Below are 11,376 nucleotides of genomic sequence, written 5' to 3'. Positions count from 1 at the left end.
ACTTAGAATTGAAATCAACCCATCCTCACCATCGTAGCTAATTGGTAGTTTGTTACTTGGCATTCAATTAATGATAAATTTTGCACATTTTTACGTGTTTTTCATATTCAAATAAGCCATATATATTTTTGATACATTAATGTCTGGATTCTCTTAACGACCTCGGGATCAGAGCCCCAGGCGAAATCACACAAAGACAAGAGCTTGGCTCCGGCCGGGAATCGAACCCTGGTCGGCAAGCCTGTATAGACAGTGACTAAGCCACTTGGCCACGAAGAAGGATAAAAGTCAATGACAATTCTTCTGTACTTATACCTGTCGAATTCAGGTATTTTGTACTTAGAATTGAAATCAACCCATCCTCACCATCGTAGCTAATTGGTAGTTTGTTACTTGGCATTCAATTAATGATAAATTTTGCACATTTTTACGTGTTTTTCATATTCAAATAAGCCATATATATTTTTGATACATTAATGTCTGGATTCTCTTAACGACCTCGGGATCAGAGCCCCAGGCGAAATCACACAAAGACAAGAGCTTGGCTCCGGCCGGGAATCGAACCCTGGTCGGCAAGCCTGTATAGACAGTGACTAAGCCACTTGGCCACGAAGAAGGATAAAAGTCAATGACAATTCTTCTGTACTTATACCTGTCGAATTCAGGTATTTTGTACTTAGAATTGAAATCAACCCATCCTCACCATCGTAGCTAATTGGTAGTTTGTTACTTGGCATTCAATTAATGATAAATTTTGCACATTTTTACGTGTTTTTCATATTCAAATAAGCCATATATATTTTTGATACATTAATGTCTGGATTCTCTTAACGACCTCGGGATCAGAGCCCCAGGCGAAATCACACAAAGACAAGAGCTTGGCTCCGGCCGGGAATCGAACCCTGGTCGGCAAGCCTGTATAGACAGTGACTAAGCCACTTGGCCACGAAGAAGGATAAAAGTCAATGACAATTCTTCTGTACTTATACCTGTCGAATTCAGGTATTTTGTACTTAGAATTGAAATCAACCCATCCTCACCATCGTAGCTAATTGGTAGTTTGTTACTTGGCATTCAATTAATGATAAATTTTGCACATTTTTACGTGTTTTTCATATTCAAATAAGCCATATATATTTTTGATACATTAATGTCTGGATTCTCTTAACGACCTCGGGATCAGAGCCCCAGGCGAAATCACACAAAGACAAGAGCTTGGCTCCGGCCGGGAATCGAACCCTGGTCGGCAAGCCTGTATAGACAGTGACTAAGCCACTTGGCCACGAAGAAGGATAAAAGTCAATGACAATTCTTCTGTACTTATACCTGTCGAATTCAGGTATTTTGTACTTAGAATTGAAATCAACCCATCCTCACCATCGTAGCTAATTGGTAGTTTGTTACTTGGCATTCAATTAATGATAAATTTTGCACATTTTTACGTGTTTTTCATATTCAAATAAGCCATATATATTTTTGATACATTAATGTCTGGATTCTCTTAACGACCTCGGGATCAGAGCCCCAGGCGAAATCACACAAAGACAAGAGCTTGGCTCCGGCCGGGAATCGAACCCTGGTCGGCAAGCCTGTATAGACAGTGACTAAGCCACTTGGCCACGAAGAAGGATAAAAGTCAATGACAATTCTTCTGTACTTATACCTGTCGAATTCAGGTATTTTGTACTTAGAATTGAAATCAACCCATCCTCACCATCGTAGCTAATTGGTAGTTTGTTACTTGGCATTCAATTAATGATAAATTTTGCACATTTTTACGTGTTTTTCATATTCAAATAAGCCATATATATTTTTGATACATTAATGTCTGGATTCTCTTAACGACCTCGGGATCAGAGCCCCAGGCGAAATCATACAAAGACAAGAGCTTGGCTCCGGCCGGGAATCGAACCCTGGTCGGCAAGCCTGTATAGACAGTGACTAAGCCACTTGGCCACGAAGAAGGATAAAAGTCAATGACAATTCTTCTGTACTTATACCTGTCGAATTCAGGTATTTTGTACTTAGAATTGAAATCAACCCATCCTCACCATCGTAGCTAATTGGTAGTTTGTTACTTGGCATTCAATTAATGATAAATTTTGCACATTTTTACGTGTTTTTCATATTCAAATAAGCCATATATATTTTTGATACATTAATGTCTGGATTCTCTTAACGACCTCGGGATCAGAGCCCCAGGCGAAATCACACAAAGACAAGAGCTTGGCTCCGGCCGGGAATCGAACCCTGGTCGGCAAGCCTGTATAGACAGTGACTAAGCCACTTGGCCACGAAGAAGGATAAAAGTCAATGACAATTCTTCTGTACTTATACCTGTCGAATTCAGGTATTTTGTACTTAGAATTGAAATCAACCCATCCTCACCATCGTAGCTAATTGGTAGTTTGTTACTTGGCATTCAATTAATGATAAATTTTGCACATTTTTACGTGTTTTTTCATATTCAAATAAGCCATATATATTTTTGATACATTAATGTCTGGATTCTCTTAACGACCTCGGGATCAGAGCCCCAGGCGAAATCACACAAAGACAAGAGCTTGGCTCCGGCCGGGAATCGAACCCTGGTCGGCAAGCCTGTATAGACAGGTGACTAAGCCGACCAGGGTTCGATTCCGGCCGGAGCCAAGCTCTTGTCTTTGTGTGATTTCGCCTGGGGCTCTGATCCCGAGGTCGTTAAGAGAATCCAGACATTAATGTATCAAAAATATATATGGCTTATTTGAATATGAAAAACACGTAAAAATGTGCAAAATTTATCATTATTGAATGCCAAGTAACAAACTACCAATTAGCTACGATGGTGAGGATGGGTTGATTTCAATTCTAAGTACAAAATACCTGAATTCGACAGGTATAAGTACAGAAGAATTGTCATTGACTTTTTATCCTTCTTCGTGGCCAAGTGGCTTAGTCACTGTCTATACAGGCTTGCCGACCAGGGTTCGATTCCCGGCCGGAGCCAAGCTCTTGTCTTTGTGTGATTTCGCCTGGGGCTCTGATCCCGAGGTCGTTAAGAGAATCCAGACATTAATGTATCAAAAATATATATGGCTTATTTGAATATGAAAAACACGTAAAAATGTGCAAAATTTATCATTAATTGAATGCCAAGTAACAAACTACCAATTAGCTACGATGGTGAGGATGGGTTGATTTCAATTCTAAGTACAAAATACCTGAATTCGACAGGTATAAGTACAGAAGAATTGTCATTGACTTTTATCCTTCTTCGTGGCCAAGTGGCTTAGTCACTGTCTATACAGGCTTGCCGACCAGGGTTCGATTCCCGGCCGGAGCCAAGCTCTTGTCTTTGTGTGATTTCGCCTGGGGCTCTGATCCCGAGGTCGTTAAGAGAATCCAGACATTAATGTATCAAAAATATATATGGCTTATTTGAATATGAAAAACACGTAAAAATGTGCAAAAATTTATCATTAATTGAATGCCAAGTAACAAACTACCAATTAGCTACGATGGTGAGGATGGGTTGATTCAATTCTAAGTACAAAATACCTGAATTCGACAGGTATAAGTACAGAAGAATTGTCATTGACTTTTATCCTTCTTCGTGGCCAAGTGGCTTAGTCACTGTCTATACAGGCTTGCCGACCAGGGTTCGATTCCCGGCCGGAGCCAAGCTCTTGTCTTTGTGTGATTTCGCCTGGGGCTCTGATCCCGAGGTCGTTAAGAGAATCCAGACATTAATGTATCAAAAATATATATGGCTATTTGAATATGAAAAACACGTAAAAATGTGCAAAATTTATCATTAATTGAATGCCAAGTAACAAACTACCAATTAGCTACGATGGTGAGGATGGGTTGATTTCAATTCTAAGTACAAAATACCTGAATTCGACAGGTATAAGTACAGAAGAATTGTCATTGACTTTTATCCTTCTTCGTGGCCAAGTGGCTTAGTCACTGTCTATACAGGCTTGCCGACCAGGGTTCGATTCCCGGCCGGAGCCAAGCTCTTGTCTTTGTGTGATTTCGCCTGGGGCTCTGATCCCGAGGTCGTTAAGAGAATCCAGACATTAAGTATCAAAAATATATATGGCTTATTTGAATATGAAAAACACGTAAAAATGTGCAAAATTTATCATTAATTGAATGCCAAGTAACAAACTACCAATTAGCTACGATGGTGAGGATGGGTTGATTTCAATTCTAAGTACAAAATACCTGAATTCGACAGGTATAAGTACAGAAGAATTGTCATTGACTTTTATCCTTCTTCGTGGCCAAGTGGCTTAGTCACTGTCTATACAGGCTTGCCGACCAGGTTCGATTCCCGGCCGGAGCCAAGCTCTTGTCTTTGTGTGATTTCGCCTGGGGCTCTGATCCCGAGGTCGTTAAGAGAATCCAGACATTAATGTATCAAAAATATATATGGCTTATTTGAATATGAAAAACACGTAAAAATGTGCAAAATTTATCATTAATTGAATGCCAAGTAACAAACTACCAATTAGCTACGATGGTGAGGATGGGTTGATTTCAATTCTAAGTACAAAATACCTGAATTCGACAGGTATAAGTACAGAAGAATTGTCATTGACTTTTATCCTTCTTCGTGGCCAAGTGGCTTAGTCACTGTCTATACAGGCTTGCCGACCAGGGTTCGATTCCCGCCGGAGCCAAGCTCTTGTCTTTGTGTGATTTCGCCTGGGGCTCTGATCCCGAGGTCGTTAAGAGAATCCAGACATTAATGTATCAAAAATATATATGGCTTATTTGAATATGAAAAAACACGTAAAAATTTGCAAAATTTATCATTAATTGAATGCCAAGTAACAAACTACCAATTAGCTACGATGGTGAGGATGGGTTGATTTCAATTCTAAGTACAAAATACCTGAATTCGACAGGTATAAGTACAGAAGAATTGTCATTGACTTTTATCCTTCTTCGTGGCCAAGTGGCTTAGTCACTGTCTATACAGGCTTGCCGACCAGGTTCGATTCCCGGCCGGAGCCAAGCTCTTGTCTTTGTGTGATTTCGCCTGGGGCTCTGATCCCGAGGTCGTTAAGAGAATCCAGACATTAATGTATCAAAAATATATATGGCTTATTTGAATATGAAAAACACGTAAAAATGTGCAAAATTTATCATTAAATTGAATGCCAAGTAACAAACTACCAATTAGCTACGATGGTGAGGATGGGTTGATTTCAATTCTAAGTACAAAATACCTGAATTCGACAGGTATAAGTACAGAAGAATTGTCATTGACTTTTATCCTTCTTCGTGGCCAAGTGGCTTAGTCACTGTCTATACAGGCTTGCCGACCAGGGTTCGATTCCCGGCCGGAGCCAAGCTCTTGTCTTTGTGTGATTTCGCCTGGGGCTCTGATCCCGAGGTCGTTAAGAGAATCCAGACATTAATGTATCAAAATATATATGGCTTATTTGAATATGAAAAACACGTAAAAAATGTGCAAAATTTATCATTAATTGAATGCCAAGTAACAAACTACCAATTAGCTACGATGGTGAGGATGGGTTGATTTCAATTCTAAGTACAAAATACCTGAATTCGACAGGTATAAGTACAGAAGAATTGTCATTGACTTTTATCCTTCTTCCGTGGCCAAGTGGCTTAGTCACTGTCTATACAGGCTTGCCGACCAGGGTTCGATTCCCGGCCGGAGCCAAGCTCTGTCTTTGTGTGATTTCGCCTGGGGCTCTGATCCCGAGGACGTTAAGAGAATCCAGACATTAATGTATCAAAAATATATATGGCTTATTTGAATATGAAAAACACGTAAAAATGTGCAAAATTTATCATTAATTGAATGCCAAGTAACAAACTACCAATTAGCTACGATGGTGAGGATGGGTTGATTTCAATTCTAAGTACAAAATACCTGAATTCGACAGGTATAAGTACAGAAGAATTGTCATTGACTTTTATCCTTCTTCGTGGCCAAGTGGCTTAGTCACTGTCTATACAGGCTTGCCGACCAGGGTTCGATTCCCGGCCGGAGCCAAGCTCTTGTCTTTGTGTGATTTCGCCTGGGGCTCTGATCCCGAGGTCGTTAAGAGGAATCCAGACATTAATGTATCAAAAATATATATGGCTTATTTGAATATGAAAAACACCGTAAAAATGTGCAAAATTTATCATTAATTGAATGCCAAGTAACAAAACTACCAATTAGCTACGATGGTGAGGATGGGTTGATTTCAATTCTAAGTACAAAAATACCTGAATTCGACAGGTATAAGTACAGAAGAATTGTCATTGACTTTTATCCTTCTTCGTGGCCAAGTGGCTTAGTCACTGTCTATACAGGCTTGCCGACCAGGGTTCGATTCCCGGCCGGAGCCAAGCTCTTGTCTTTGTGTGATTTCGCCTGGGGCTCTGATCCCGAGGTCGTTAAGAGAATCCAGGACATTAATGTATCAAAAATATATATGGCTTATTTGAATATGAAAAAACACGTAAAAATGTGCAAAATTTATCATTAATTGAATGCCAAGTAACAAACTACCAATTAGCTACGATGGTGAGGATGGGTTGATTTCAATTCTAAGTACAAAATACCTGAATTCGACAGGTATAAGTACAGAAGAATTGTCATTGACTTTTATCCTTCTTCGTGGCCAAGTGCTTAGTCACTGTCTATACAGGCTTGCCGACCAGGGTTCGATTCCCGGCCGGAGCCAAGCTCTTGTCTTTGTGTGATTTCGCCTGGGGCTCTGATCCCGAGGTCGTTAAGAGAATCCAGACATTAATGTATCAAAAATATATATGGCTTATTTGAATATGAAAAACACGTAAAAATGTGCAAAATTTATCATTAATTGAATGCCAAGTAACAAAACTACCAATTAGCTACGATGGTGAGGATGGGTTGATTTCAATTCTAAGTACAAAATACCTGAATTCGACAGGTATAAGTACAGAAGAATTGTCATTGACTTTTATCCTTCTTCGTGGCCAAGTGGCTTAGTCACTGTCTATACAGGCTTGCCGACCAGGGTTCGATTCCCGGCCGGAGCCAAGCTCTTGTCTTTGTGTGATTTCGCCTGGGGCTCTGATCCCGAGGTCGTTAAGAGAATCCAGACATTAATGTATCAAAAATATATATGGCTTATTTGAATATGAAAAACACGTAAAAATGTGCAAAATTTATCATTAATTGAATGCCAAGTAACAAACTACCAATTAGGCTACGATGGTGAGGATGGGTTGATTTCAATTCTAAGTACAAAATACCTGAATTCGACAGGTATAAGTACAGAAGAATTGTCATTGACTTTTATCCTTCTTCGTGGCCAAGTGGCTTAGTCACTGTCTATACAGGCTTGGCCGACCAGGGTTCGATTCCCGGCCGGAGCCAAGCTCTTGTCTTTGTGTGATTTCGCCTGGGGCTCTGATCCCGAGGTCGTTAAGAGAATCCAGACATTAATGTATCAAAAATATATATGGCTTATTTGAATATGAAAAACACGTAAAAATGTGCAAAATTTATCATTAATTGAATGCCAAGTAACAAACTACCAATTAGCTACGATGGTGAGGATGGGTTGATTTCAATTCTAAGTACAAAATACCTGAATTCGACAGGTATAAGTACAGAAGAATTGTCATTGACTTTTATCCTTCTTCGTGGCCAAGTGGCTTAGTCACTGTCTATACAGGCTTGCCGACCAGGGTTCGATTCCCGGCCGGAGCCAAGCTCTTGTCTTTGTGTGATTTCGCCTGGGGCTCTGATCCCGAGGTCGTTAAGAGAATCCAGACATAATGTATCAAAAATATATATGGCTTATTTGAATATGAAAAACACCGTAAAAATGTGCAAAATTTATCATTAATTGAATGCCAAGTAACAAACTACCAATTAGCTACGATGGTGAGGATGGGTTGATTTCATTTCTAAGTACAAAATACCTGAATTCGACAGGTATAAGTACAGAAGAATTGTCATTGACTTTTATCCTTCGTGGCCAAGTGGCTTAGTCACTGTCTATACAGGCTTGCCGACCAGGGTTCGATTCCGGCCGGAGCCAAGCTCTTGTCTTTGTGTGATTTCGCCTGGGGCTCTGATCCCGAGGTCGTTAAGAGAATCCAGACATTAATGTATCAAAAATATATATGGCTTATTTGAATATGAAAAACACGTAAAAATGTGCAAAATTTATCATTAATTGAATGCCAAGTAACAAACTACCAATTAGCTACGATGGTGAGGAATGGGTTGATTTCAATTCTAAGTACAAAATACCTGAATTCGACAGGTATAAGTACAGAAGAATTGTCATTGACTTTTATCCTTCTTCGTGGCCAAGTGGCTTAGGTCACTGTCTATACAGGCTTGCCGACCAGGGTTCGATTCCCGGCCCGGAGCCAAGCTCTTGTCTTTGTGTGATTTCGCCTGGGGCTCTGATCCCGAGGTCGTTAAGAGAATCCAGACATTAATGTATCAAAAATATATATGGCTTATTTGAATATGAAAAACACGTAAAAATGTGCAAAATTTATCATTAATTGAATGCCAAGTAACAAACTACCAATTAGCTACGATGGTGAGGATGGGTTGATTTCAAGTCTAAGTACAAAATACCTGAATTCGAACAGGTATAAGTACAGAAGAATTGTCATTGACTTTTATCCTTCTTCGTGGCCAAGTGGCTTAGTCACTGTCTATACAGGCTTGCCGACCAGGGTTCGATTCCCGGCCGGAGCCAAGCTCTTGTCTTTGTGTGATTTCGCTGGGGCTCTGATCCCGAGGTCGTTAAGAGAATCCAGACATTAATGTATCAAAAATATATATGGCTTATTTGAATATGAAAAACACGTAAAAATGTGCAAAATTTATCATTAATTGAATGCCAAGTAACAACTACCAATTAGCTACGATGGTGAGGATGGGTTGATTTCAATTCTAAGTACAAAATACCTGAATTCGACAGGTATAAGTACAGAAGAATTGTCATTGACTTTTATCCTTCTTCGTGGCCAAGTGGCTTAGTCACTGTCTATACAGGCTTGCCGACCAGGGTTCGATTCCCGGCCGGAGCCAAGCTCTTGTCTTTGTGTGAATTTCGCCTGGGGCTCTGATCCCGAGGTCGTTAAGAGAATCCAGACATTAATGTATCAAAAATATATTTGGCTTACTTTGAATATGAAAAAACACGTAAAAATGTGCAAAATTTATCATTAATTGAATGCCCAAGTAACAAACTACCAATTAGCTACGATGGTGAGGATGGGTTGATTTCAATTCTAAGTACAAAATACCTGAATTCGACAGGTATAAGTACAGAAGAATTGTCATTGACTTTTATCCTTCTTCGTGGCCAAGTGGCTTAGTCACTGTCTATACAGGCTTGCCGACCAGGGTTCGATTCCCGGCCGGAGCCAAGCTCTTGTCTTTGTGTGATTTCGCCTGGGGCTCTGATCCCGAGGTCGTTAAGAGAATCCAGACATTAATGTATCAAAAATATATATGGCTTATTTGAATATGAAAAACCACGTAAAAATGTGCAAAATTTATCATTAATTGAATGCAAGTAACAAACTACCAATTAGCTACGATGGTGAGGATGGGTTGATTTCAATTCTAAGTACAAAATACCTGAATTCGACAGGTATAAGTACAGAAGAATTGTCATTGACTTTTATCCTTCTTCGTGGCCAAGTGGCTTAGTCACTGTCTATACAGGCTTGCCGTCCAGGGTTCGATTCCCGGCCGGAGCCAAGCTCTTGTCTTTGTGTGATTTCGCCTGGGGCTCTGATCCCGAGGTCGTTAAGAGAATCCAGACATTAATGTATCAAAAATATATATGGCTTATTTGAATATGAAAAAAACACGTAAAAATGTGCAAAATTTATCATTAATTGAATGCCAAGTAACAAACTACCAATTAGCTACGATGGTGAGGATGGGTTGATTTCAATTCTAAGTACAAAATACCTGAATTCGACAGGTATAAGTACAGAAGAATTGTCATTGACTTTTATCCTTCTTCGTGGCCAAGTGGCTTAGTCACTGTCTATACAGGGCTTGCCGACCAGGGTTCGATTCCCGGCCGGAGCCAAGCTCTTGTCTTTGTGTGATTTCGCCTGGGGCTCTGATCCCGAGGTCGTTAAGAGAATCCAGACATTAATGTATCAAAAATATATATGGCTTATTTGAATATGAAAAACACGTAAAAATGTGCAAAATTTATCATTAATTGAATGCCAAGTAACAAACTACCAATTAGCTACGATGGTGAGGATGGGTTGATTTCAATTCTAAGTACAAAATACCTGAATTCGACAGGTATAAGTACAGAAGAATTGTCATTGTCTTTTATCCTTCTTCGTGGCCAAGTGGCTTAGTCACTGTCTATACAGGCTTGCCGACCAGGGTTCGATTCCCGGCCGGAGCCAAGCTCTTGTCTTTGTGTGATTTCGCCTGGGGCTCTGATCCCGAGGTTCGTTAAGAGAATCCAGACATTAATGTATCAAAAATATATATGGCTTATTTGAATATGAAAAACACGTAAAAATGTGCAAAATTTATCATTAATTGAATGCCAAGTAACAAACTACCAATTAGCTACGATGGTGAGGATGGGTTGATTTCAATTCTAAGTACAAAATACCTGAATTCGACAGGTATAAGTACAGAAGAATTGTCATTGACTTTTATCCTTCTTCGTGGCCAAGTGGCTTAGTCACTGTCTATACAGGCTTGCCGACCAGGGTTCGATTCCCGGCCGGAGCCAAGCTCTTGTCTTTGTGTGATTTCGCCTGGGGCTCTGATCCCGAGGTCGTTAAGAGAATCCAGACATTAATGTATCAAAAATATATATGGCTTATTTGAATATGAAAACTACGTAAAAATGTGCAAAATTTATCATTAATTGAATGCCAAGTAACAAACTACCAATTAGCTACGATGGTGAGGATGGGTTGATTTCAATTCTAAGTACAAAATACCTGAATTCGACAGGTATAAGTACAGAAGAATTGTCATTGTCTTTTATCCTTCTTCGTGGCCAAGTGGCTTAGTCACTGTCTATACAGGCTTGCCGACCAGGGTTCGATTCCCGGCCGGAGCCAAGCTCTTGTCTTTGTGTGATTTCGCCTGGGGCTCTGATCCCGAGGTCGTTAAGAGAATCCAGACATTAATGTATCAAAAATATATATGGCTTATTTGAATATGAAAAACACGTAAAAATGTGCAAAATTTATCATTAATTGAATGCCAAGTAACAAACTACCAATTAGCTACGATGGTGAGGATGGGTTGATTTCAATTCTAAGTACAAAATACCTGAATTCGACAGGTATAAGTACAGAAGAATTGTCATTGACTTTTATCCTTCTTCGTGGCCAAGTGGCTTAGTC

Source organism: Palaemon carinicauda, chromosome 32 (genome assembly GCF_036898095.1).
Source record: "Palaemon carinicauda isolate YSFRI2023 chromosome 32, ASM3689809v2, whole genome shotgun sequence".
NCBI lineage: Eukaryota > Metazoa > Arthropoda > Malacostraca > Decapoda > Palaemonidae > Palaemon > Palaemon carinicauda.
The sequence above is the reverse complement of the archived record's forward strand: the minus strand, read 5'-3'. Positions refer to the sequence as shown.